The sequence below is a fragment of the Saimiri boliviensis genome, chromosome 13, assembly GCF_048565385.1.
Source record: "Saimiri boliviensis isolate mSaiBol1 chromosome 13, mSaiBol1.pri, whole genome shotgun sequence".
NCBI lineage: Eukaryota > Metazoa > Chordata > Mammalia > Primates > Cebidae > Saimiri > Saimiri boliviensis.
Window position 1 is genome coordinate 54,960,662 of NC_133461.1, and position 12,220 is coordinate 54,972,881.

Genomic DNA, 12,220 nt, shown 5'->3' on the forward strand with positions numbered 1-12,220 from the left:
TGGAGCCATTTCCATCAGTCCTCCTGTTCACCCTTTCTCCCCTGTTCTCTGTTACAAGCAGGGTTTTGCTAGATTTAAGTAGAACATTGCTCAGAATTTCCAGGGTTCCTAATCAAAGCAGGTTTCTTTTCCAAGAAAGCTGCCTCGGAATTTACTGGAAGGGAAGCAACAGTAACAAGTAAAGCAGAGCACCCCAGCCCTGCTCCTCCCCTAGAGCACAGGCTCGGGAGTTCTGCTGCCTTAGGCAGAAGATAAGGAAGAGGGGTCTACACTCATCTTTCCGAGTACGCCAGGGCACATTAAGTCTGAGATAAAGCCAGCAGGGCATGGGACCATGGCATGGAACTGGATTTACATAGGAAGTAGACAATTAAGCCTGAGTCTTAGACACACACAGGAAGGTGACAGAAGAAGAAAGAATGACGTTTATTATTTTCTAGAGATCTAATCTTGAGAGCTTCAGTGTCCTTGCCATAGCGTGACCTTTATAGAACACAGCAAAAATCTTAAAATCTTGACACATTGCTTGCCAAGTATTCAGGTACCTATTATGTGCCAATATGAATAGCACATAATAGGTACCTGAATAATGTAAGTTCTCTTCCCCACCTTTTCCCCCACTTTTCTGTACGTCAAATAGGATAATTTTAATTTTTCAGTAATATCTGTTATTTCATAATGTAAACAATTTCATATTGCTTATATTTCTTTTTGGGACTTAATGAATAGCAAGGAAATATTTTTCTAATTGATAAGCTTGTTATGCAATTCCAGAAACCTCCTTTTAGTGTTTCTCACATCCACATGGTACACTCTGGCACAAGTCAAAAATGTATTAAAAATAAGAACTAAGAATGATCAGGGGCCAATTATGTGCAAGGCATTGAATTAGGTACTTTACCTTAGGTATTCCATTTAATCCTCAAAACAACCCCAACGGTGAGGATGAGTCTTTCCCATCTCTCTGTGAGAAAGGAGCCTCAGAGAGCTCTTGCCCAGGCCTCACCATCAGCAGGTGGCAAAGTTGTTGCTGGAATAGTTTACTCAAACCCCAGGGTCCGAGTTCTTTCCACCTCACATAATGCCAAGGCTCTACTGGAGGTCCAGGAAGCTAGAGCAGAGATCTTCTCACTGCCTTCCACAATGTGGTTTCCTTAAAAGCATCTGAATAAGGACACAGATTCCAACTGTAGATGGCATCTCTGCTGGGGCCCAGCTGAGGCAGGACAGGTCTAGGGGGTGGAGTCAGGATACTCCTTTCTCATCCACCCCCCAGCCAGCTGTTTGTGTTTTGGATTTTTCTGGGGACTAAGAAGTTTCCCAGTAAAAGACAATGAACTGGGTTTTCAAAGAGGGTCCTGATGTTCACAAACTCATCTGGAGAACAAAATGGGGAGAGCGGGGCAGGGTAGCAGAGGTCAAATTGCTGGGGAGAGTGTCTGGATTCCTGAGAGAGGGATCAGCCTAAGGAAGGGAGATTCAAGCAGTGAGCCCAACTTAGCAACGAGGCTGTGGGGCTGACAGAAGGTGCACCCTTAGCTTTTCTTAAATCTGCCCTGACTCCGCCCCTCTGCAGGGCTCTGTGCAGCCTGGAGCGGGAAGGGCTGTCTGTGTAATAGGAGGTACCATTCAGTGAGCCAGCCTTCAGCATCTTCCCACCCATGCTGTCCTGCTGTGGTGCCCATTAGCAGCCAGGACCTCAGAGAGCAGGGAGCTGCTCTTCTCACTTCTTAGCCAACTGCCTGGACTACCCAAGTGCCAGGAGGATTGCAGCTAGCACCCAAGGTTTCACTCAGGTATCAGGGGAGGCAGAGATCAGCAGGAGTATGCCATGGCTGTGGCCATAGTGGTGGCAAGCAAAGGCAGCAAGAAAGGGCCTGGATCCTTGTGTCAAGGCTGGGCGGTGGTGGTCATGACTTGGTCTAGACGGATTCACTAGAATGCCTGAGACATCCATGAGGACTGCAAGAAATAATTAAGGCTGAGTGCAGAAAAGGCTCCTGAAAAGGTGTTGAGTTCCTTCTATGCACGTAGGGAGCACTAGGCTATGAGAATTGACCATCAGAGTTACTATATCTGCATAGACAGGGGAGGCCTGGAGTTAAGTTACATGAACAATGGAGTTACGTGACCCAGAATTACAAGGCTAGAAGGTAAGGATTAGGTATTCATTGGTTTTGTTTTGTTTTGAGATGGGGGGTCTCACTTTGTTGCCCAGGATGGATTGCAATGGCACAATCTCAGCTCACTGCAACCTCTGCCTCCCTGGTTCAAGCAGTTCTGCCTCAGCCTCCCAAGTAGCTGGGATTACAGACAGGCACCACCACGCCCAGCTAATTTTTGTGTTTTTAGTAGAGATGGGGTTTTACCATGTTGGTCAGGCTGGTCTCAAACTCCTGACCTCGTGATCTGCCCACCTCAGCCTCCCCAAGTACTGGGATTACAGACGTGAGCCACTGTGCCCGGTGGTATTCATTTTTTGTAAGATTATATCACCTCAACCAGATAGGCTGGGCAAAAATCCCTAATGGCTGTGCACACCTCCTAGCTCCAGTAACTTAGATTCCTGCCTGTCCCTGGCTTGGCTAGTTTGAGGGTCACAGAAAGGTGATGGAGTTGGCTGTTATGCTGTGCAGAGTTGCCACTGAAATGTGCTGGGAAACCAGGCTTGATAACTATATGTGGAACAGCTTGTCCTGACCCCACTTTCTCTGCAAAGAGCCAGACAGCCAGAAGCAATGCCTTTGAGTGAAGAGAGCTAGTGGTGTGGTTGAGCCGGCTGGGAAGCAGTCCCCCAGAGCCAGGGCTCTGAGGTTTAGTGAGAAGGAACACTCCAGTGCAGACGTCGGCAGGTGCAGTCACTGGGATGAGTGTGAGGATGTGAACTGACCTGGAGTCAGCACCGGGAGATGCACGGTGAGCACAGCTGCTTGGGGCACCCCAGCTCCTCACCGGATGTAACCTGGGCCTGTGCCACTCTGCTGACCCAGAGTGGAGTCCCAGCAGGCTGTGGGAAGGCTCAGATCAGGTCACCACGGCCCCTTGTGCCCCACCCCAGCACTCTGAACTGTAGCAAAATCTCAGGCTTTTAAAGCCTTTTTGGTCCATGTATGCTTCTGGTCGTGTGATGAAGCCTGCATTCTCCTTCTCAGATGAATACTTTAAATGCATAAAATAATATATTTAGGATGAGAAAGTAAGCCAATTGGTGGAAATATGGTCTGAAATATCCCCAGAAACTTCAATAAATAATTAGGACAGGGTGGAATAAAGGATCTTGAAAAAGAATAGGGTTCCTTCCATGCAGGTAGGGGCATCCTTACCAAAATGTTCAGAAACTAGATTTGTGATATGAAAATATCTGTGCTTCTCTACAATGCAATACATAACAAGATTAAGCAGCAGGTCTAATACCATAATTCCCCGATTCTGACACTGTAATTCCAAGTAACGATGAGCATAGCTGTTATTTCAAGATACCTGCTACAACTGAAGTGTGATTTGAAAAATTTGTAGTTTCTAGTGGTAATGAAGTCACAGATGTACTGTCATACTGATGTGGTGTGCTGTCTATGTTCATAAGAAAATGCTAAATTTAAATTAAAGTGTGATGAAAATAAAGCTGTAATTTTTTTTCCCATGCTGCTTCAATGCATCCCCCTAAATTTGGCCTGTGGACCCCAGATTGAGAACTCCCGCCTTCTGTGCTTGTGCGGAATGATTTCAGGAAAACACACACATGGTTCTGAGTATGGTTTTTGACCTCAACACCAGAACCGCCTAACTACAGTGTCCCCAGGGCGTGTAATAATGACTAGGCAACGCACAATGCCATTGCAGCAATGTGATGGAGGCTAACCTGTACACCTGTGACAGTCATTCCCTGCAAGGCTGTGGAGGGTTGCACAGGCACAGGCACCATGGCCGGGCACAAACTCTGTGTTATTTTTGTGGGAGCAAAGAAGAATTCTTGGAGTTCCATGAGGTGCAGCAATATGACAAACTGATAGTTGGACAAGGATGAACTTGGAGGTCATTTCTAACAAGAATAGGGACACGGAGAGGAAGCTGGGACTGTGATGTGAGCACAGAGTGGGGTGCTGGAAAAACATAGGATCAGGACTTGAGCCCCAAGTCTACCCTGGACAGCTGAGTGACCTTGGGTAAGTAACAATGTTCTCTTCTCCATCCTTTTCCCCACACCCACCACTGGGTTTTGTGAGGGACACAGAGGTCAGTATATACAAGGGTGCTGGGTAAACAGTAAAGCCCTGTCCTCACATCAGTTATTATTATGCTGTTACAGACCACCTCATGTTTAACTTTACTCCAAATGTATCCCTGGGCAGCTGCTGCATGCCACACTCTTGCTGCAGTTTGCAAGTTGAGGCAAGTCATTTGTGGTTTCTGTCATTTCTTCCTCTCTTGGGGCAGTACCATGACTGGCAGCTGTGCCAGACAGACTAACTTTATCATCCAAAGGCCAGCAAAAGTGACCTTGACCTTTGGTTGTCTTGGGAGTCCTGTACCCTTATTTTTCTGAAAAATCTCCCATTGACTTTCGATTCCCCTGGCTTTCCTTCCTCTTAGTTTCCCTCCCTCCCCGATCTGGCCTCTGTCCAAGCCCTGGGATGGAGGTGAGGGTTGGGAGCAGTAGACACGGGGGTGGGATGGGGGGCATGGAATGGGGGAGGAGGAGAGGAGAGTCTCCAACCCTATGGCTGCCTCCCTGAGTTCTGCCAGGTACGGCTTCCATAGAGAGCCAGCAGCAAGAGCACATGGAATAAAATATATTGAAGTCATTCAGCTTTGAAGACTTCCTGTATACTTTTAAGCTGCCCATGACATCATTGCACAGGGTGGCTCAGAACAATAGGCGGGGGTGGGATGAAACGAACCAAATCTACAAAGCATCAAGAACACAGACAGAGGCTGAAGCAGAAACAGCCACAGACCATGTGAACTTTCCTGAACCAACTGGGGAAGAACTGACCCCCCTAGTTGTCCAAGATGGCCCAAAAGTGCACCCCTCGGCCACCCACCCCTGTGGACTCGGTTGCTCCTTGATTTTCAGCTGCACAGTGACCTCGCTCTGTTGCGTGGGACAACGACGGCAGACACACAGGGCAAGTCATGTGACTTGCAAACAGTTCATCCATCCAAGTTCAATAAATTAGCAGCCAAAAATTTTAATCAGATATTTAATCTTTCCTCCCTGCAAGGGAGATTGAGTGTTTGCTATGGCTGGAGGCCAGGTTAATCTCAGAGAAAGATTACTTGCTGCATCTTTGGTGCTGGGAAGTCCTGAAGAAGTCACTGGTGCCTGTTGAACTCTGATCAGCCAGTAGGTAGACTGTGTCCCTTTTCATTTTCTGTGGGCTGTGACAGGGCTGAATAGTGACCTGACAAGGGATTTCCACATTTTATAAATACAGTGGGATAGGAAACAACCAAAAGGAGTCCTGCAAAAATCAATACATGATCTGATCTGATGGGTTTACCGTGCTGACCCTTTCTTCTCCTTATCTGCTCTACACCTTTTCACCTCCTGAAGCCCAGGGACGCGTCAGGGAGAAGGCCTTGAGGGAATCCTGCCAGGGCGCTCTAAACTCTGGTAGCAGGACTCACCTATTTCTGAATAATTCACTGATATCTACATTGCTGACTATGGCTGAAATAGATTAATGTGTTTGACAAAGAAGAATTGAGTGCCAGGCACTCTTCTAGGCTCTTGGAACAAATCAAAAATCACAAAAAGAAATTTCTTCCCTAATGAAGCTTATGCTGTAATGATGGGAGACAGATACTTAAACAATAAACATAACCAACAAATGCGAAATTAGAAGGTGACCAGTGCTAGGAAGAAAGGAAATGCACCAGAGAAGGTGCTTTGGCGTGTCGGGGATGGATATTATTTGTAACATAATTTATTGCAACATTGCCATGGTGAGCCCCTGAGAATGCCACTCCATCAGGATGTCAATAGATGCTATGGAGAAGAAACCCACTCCATAATCAAGGGGCTGAAACTGAATCAGGGGAGAAAGGTGATAGGCAGAGACATTTTGGAGGCTATTGCAGTAGCCACGAAAGACCATGAACGAGAGAGAAAGAACAACCTGGCCCTGGATGGACAGAGCAGCAGCAGCAGAAAGAGGAATCAAGCTTTAAGTGTCTAGACTTTTACACATGTCTAGTTTTGAGCCAGGGCAACGATGAAAACGAATGAACTTTTAACCCAAATATGTAAGTCAAGAGAGGCAAATATGGGGAACTTGAGTTAGATGCCTAGTGTTTAGATGCAAATGAGTATGTTTGTAGATGCTATAGATAAGACCATCAGAGTATAAGAAAAATAGCAAGTGACAGATACAAAGAAGTGACCGAGAGATAGGAGAAAACACAGAAAAGCAGTATGTCTCAGGAATACAACAAGCAATGGTTTTAAAGCAGCGCTTCTCCACACACCTACAACCCTCTGATCTTTGACAAAGTCAACAAAAACAATCAATGGGGAGAGGACTCCCTATTCAGTAAGTGGTGCTGGGATTGCTGGCTAGCCTTATGCAGAAGATTGAAGCTGAACCCCTTCCTTATACCATTTACAAAATTCAACTCAAGATGAATTAAAGACTTAAATATAAAACCTAAAACAGGCCAGGCACAGTGGATCACGCCTGTAATCCCACCACTTTGGGAGGCCAAGGAGGGCAGATCACAAGGTCAGGAGATCAAGACCATCTTGGCTAACACTTCATCTCTATTAAAAATATCAAAAAATTAGCTGGGTGTGGTGGTACACACCTGTAGTCCCAGCTACTTGGGACTGAGGCAGGAGAATCACTTGAACCTGGGAGGCAGAGGCTGCAGTGAGCCAAGATCACACCACTGCACTCCAGCCTGGGTGACAGAGTGAGACTCCGTCTCAGGGAAAACAACAACAACAACAACAACAACAAACTAAAACTATAAAAACCCTGGGAGATAACCTAGGATAGGAAATATCATATCATTCTGGATAGGCCCTTGCAAAGATTTCATGACAAAGATACCAAAAGCAATTGCAACAAAAGCAAAAATTGACAGATTGGACCTAATTTTACCGAAGAGCTACTGCATCACGAAAGAAACTATTAATAGAGTAAACAAGCTATAGAATGGGAGAAAATATTTGTAAAGGCTTGATATCTAGAGTCTATAAGGAACTTAAATTAACAAGCAAAAATAAACAAAAAATTAAAAAGTGGGCAAACGAAATGAACAAACACTTTTCAAAAGAAGACATACATGTGGCCAACAAGCATGTGAAAAAAAGCTCAACATCACTAATCGTTAGAGAAATGAAAACCAAAATCACAATGAGATAGCATCTCACAACAGTCAGAATGACTGTTACTAAAAAGTCAAAACATAAAAGATGCTGCTGGTGGGAATATAAATTAGTTCAGCTGTTGTAGAAAGCAGCATGGTGATTTCCCAAAGAACTTAAAAAAGTACCACTTGATGCAGCAATTCTGTTATTGAGCATAAACCCAAAGTAATATAAATTGTTCTGCCATAAAGTTACATGCATGAATATGTTCATTGCAGCACTATTCGTAATAGTAAAGACATGGAATCATTCCAAATGCCCATCAATGGTAGACTGGGAAATCTGACCCATGGAGACAACAAAATGGAAACTTGCGGTCCTTAAGCTCTCTTCTTCTTTTTCTTTCTTCTTTCTTCTTTCTTCTTTCTTCTTTCTTCCTTCTTCCTTCTTCCTTCTTCCTTCTTCCTTCTTCCTTCTTCCTTCTTCCTTCTTCTTCTTCTTCTTCTTCTTCTTCTTCTTCTTCTTCTTCTTCTTCTTCTTCTTCTTCTTCTTCTTCTTCTTCTTCCTCTTCCTCTTCTTCTTCCTCTTCCTCCTCCTCTTCTTCTTCTTCTTCCTCTTCCTCCTCCTCCTCCTCCTCTTCTTCTTCTTCTTCTTCTTCTTCTTCTTCCTTCCTCTTCCTCCTCTTCCCCTTCGCCTTCCCCTTCTCCTTCCCCTTCCCCTTCCCCTTCCCCTTCCCCTTCCCCTTCTTCTTCTCCTTCTCCTTATTCTTCCTCTTCCTCTTCCTCTTTTTACATATTAGGTTTTGTTGGCTTGGTTTTTCCCCCTTTCTCTCCCTACTTCCACTATCAGTTCTTTAGTTAATTATCTTATATTTTTATTAATGCATTCATCAAATATTTATTGAGACCTATTCTGCAAGCTGCTTTTCAAGGCACTTGGAGATTTGGCAGATTTAGTGAGAGAGATGCTGAACTTTCACTTGTATTTAATGGTCTAATACAGAATTACAGAGTAAACAATAATTATAAAATTATGAGGGTTATCACACAGGGCAAATACAAGGCATTATGAGAGTGTTGGGCAGGTGTAAAATGAACTCTTCATTTTGTGGGAGACCTCTCTGAGGAAGAAACATATATTAGTTATGAAGAATGAATAGATTTTAGGCAGAAATAGTGGCTATGTGGGGCACAGGGCAAATATTCTAAGTAGAGAGAAGAATGTTTGCAATTGTTCAGATGTGAGAGAGAGCACAGCGTATTTGAAGAACATTGAAATTAATTTAGTATGCTGCCACATAAAGTCCAAATTGGAAAATGGTGCAAACTGATGCTGGGGGAGTAGGTGGGGTAAGAGGTGGGGTTTGCAGCCCTCATTGCAGCATGGGACTGATATGATCAGATTTGTGTTAAAAGAATCACTCTGGCTACAGTGGGGAGAATGGATGGCAGATGTCAAAAATGAACAGACAGGGAGGAGACTTACGTTTCTAGTCACAGGAAATAAATAGGATCTGGAATTATTCTTCCACTGCAAATAATGAAAAAACTGGAAAATTATAAGAAACAACTATTTTCAGATATTACACAACATGTAGTCAAGATTGTAGTCTCTGCAAAAAGGGAAACAGATGATGTAAGCCCTACCACCATTAAAGCTTTATGTCTAGGGTAATTTCCAGTTTTAGGTGTATGAAACAGGAACTCAAATACAATACAGCAATCTTTCTTAGTTGAGGAGAAGGAGATCAAAGTTCTAGGACATTGAGGCATTTACAATTTTGGGGCAGAGTACCCAGGAGGAGTTACTTGCAGAAAAAGTTTCAGAAACCTGTTAAGCCAGGCGTGGTGGATCACGCCTGTAATCCCAACACTTTGGGAGGCTGAGGCAGGCAGATCACGAGGTCAAGAGATCGAGACCATCCTGGCCAACATGATGAAATCCCGTCTCTACTAAAAATACAAAAATTAGTTGGGCTTGGTGGTGTGCGCCTGTAGTCCCAGCTACTTGGGAGGCCGAGGCAGGAGAATTGCTTGAACCCGGGAGGTGGAGGTTGCAGTGAGCTGAGATCGCACCACTGCACTCCAGCCTGGCACCTGGCGACAGAGTGAGACTGTCTCAAAAAAAAAAAAAAAAAAGTTCCCTGGGTCTTCTCTTTTTCTGGCTGGAACCATGGAAGGTGTAGAGGAGAAGAAGAAGAAGGTTCCTGCTGTGCCAGAAACCCTTAAGAAAAAGCAAAGGAATTTCGCAGAGCTGAAGATCAAGCACTGGAGAAAGAAGTTTGCCCAAAAGATGCTTTGAAAGGCAAGGAGGAAGCTTATCTATGAACAGGTGAAGCACTATCACAGGGAATATAGGCATATATACAGAATTGAAATTTGAATGGCAAAGATGGCAAGGAAAGCTGGCAACTTCTATGTACCTGCAGAACCCAAATTGGCATTTGCCATCAGGATCAGAGGTATCAATGGTGTGAGTCCAAAGGTCCGAAAGGTGTTACAGTTTCTTCTCCTTCGTCAAATCCTCAATGGAACCTTTGTGAAGCTCAACAAGGCTTCAATTAACATGCTGAGGATTGTAGAGCCATATATTGCATGGGGGTACCCAAATCTGAAGTCAGCAAATGAACTAATCTGCAAACGTGGTTATGGCAAAATCAAAAAGAAGTGAATTGCTTTGACAGATAATGCTTTGATTGCTCGATCTCTTGGTAAATATGGCATAATCTGCATGGAGGATCTGATTCATGAAATCTATACTGTTGGAAAACACTTCAAAGAAGCAAATAACTTCCTGTGGGCCTTCAAATTATCTTCTCCACTTGGTGGAATGAAGAAAAAGACCACCTGTTTTGTAGAAGGCAGAGATGCTGCAACAGGGAGGGTCAGATCTACAGGCTTATTAGAAGAATGAACTAAGATATCTACCCATGATTATTTTTCTAAGCTGGTCAGTTGATAAACAGTACCTGCTCTCAAATTGAAAAAAAAAAAAAAAAAAAAAAAAAAAAAAAAAAAACCACCTCCTTTGAGTCTTTGGCTGAATACCAATACACAGATGTATAGGGTGAAACTCATGAAGCCAACCAAAAATAATTCTTAAGGAAAGTGTTGTTAGTGGAGAGTTGTAATACAGGTAATCCCCATAGCTGAAGCAGAGCTGAAAATTGTCCTAATTCCCTCAGCCAGGCAGAAGAGACCTCACTAAATATTCATGGGAATTAACAGAGACTGTGGAAGAGTGTGTCTCAGAAATGGGGCTAAATTATCTCTAGAGTACAGGCTACTTTACACCTACCCTCCAATAACTTGAAAATATGCTCCAAAAGAGTGAACCAATTTATAAGTAAACTTCTGCCAAAAAAAGTCCAACATTTCTAAAATCTATACATAATCTAGTAAACAACACACAATTCAAAATGACCAGTAACCAACAAACAATTACTAGACATAAAAGGAGCAGGAAAATGTGACCCATAACAAGGATAAAGCAAGTAAGTAGAAACAGAAAACAAATAGAATACGCAGCAGCAGATAATGGAATTAAGACATAATGATATTAAAATAATTATATATTTTCCAGAGTGTAAAGGAAAACAGAAGACATAATAAGGAAATAAATAAAAGTTATTAAAAAGGAAATCATATCAGGGCATATGCTTTTATGTTAAGAAACTAGAAAAACAAGAAGCAATTGAAACCTGAAGTAAGCAGAAAAAAATAGAAAGCAAAATATTGAAAGTAGAAAAGCAATAGAGAAAATAAATAAAACCAAAAGCTGCTATTTGGAAAAATTAATAACATAGTTAAGATGCTAGCTAGACTGACAGTAATGAAGGAGGTACCTCACTACAGATATTATATTTTTAAAAATAAAATATTTTGAGAAATTAATAAATTTAAAAACTTAGATGAAATGAAAAAATTATTTGAAAGACATCTTTCATCAAAATTGACTCAAGAAGAGATAGAAAATCTGAAGAGCTCTATATGTATTAAGAAAATTGAGTTAATGATTGAAAACTTTCAAACACATGCACACACAAACACACACATATGAACATACAACCTCAACCCAGATGGCTTTACTGGTGCAGTCTATTCAAGTTTAAGAAAGAAGTAATACCAATTTTCCACAAACTTGTTCAAAAAACAGAGAAGAAAACATTTTACAAGCAGTCTTCGGGATCAGGTGTGCTTTTCTACCAAAATCAGACAATGATTATTACAAAAAAGGGAAACCTAAAGACCAATATACCACTGTCATGAATGTAAAAATTTTTACAATATTTTAGCAAATAGAACTCATTACATAAAATTATATGATGCCCATTTGATTTAAAACTTCTCAGCAAACCAGAATAAAATTCCATCAGCCTGATAAATTATCTGCAAAAAAACCCTACAGTTAACATCATAATTTATTCTGAAAAAACTGAATGATTTCTAAGACTGTGAACAAGGCAAGGATGCCCATTCACACCATTTATAGTTAACATTATACTCAAAATTTTAGTCACTGAAAGAAGTCCAGGAAAAGAAATAAAAGGAATACAGATTGGAAAGAAAAAAAAAGTATGTTTTTATTTGCAATAATGTGATTATGTTTGAAGAAAATCTTAAGAAATCTACAAAAAGCTATTAAAATTAATACATGAGTTTAATAAGTTTGCAGAATACAAGGTCAGTATACAAAAATTAATTTTTATATATGAACAATTTCATTTTTATATTTGCATTATATAGAAAGAACAATTGTAAATTGAAAATTTTAAACACCATTTACGATAGTACCCAAAATCATATAACATTCCTGGGAAAAATTTAGATATATACCATGTTCATGGATGGGAAAACACTATTTTTACAGTATTCATTTGCTGAATGTGATACATATTTCTAATTTAAA

General features: G+C 41.9%; 1 pseudogene; it reads left to right on the top strand.

The window, feature by feature from the left end:
* Positions 1–9,484: 9,484 nt before the first annotated feature.
* Positions 9,485–10,245, top strand: LOC101048184 (large ribosomal subunit protein uL30 pseudogene; annotated as a pseudogene).
* Positions 10,246–12,220: the final 1,975 nt, after the last annotated feature.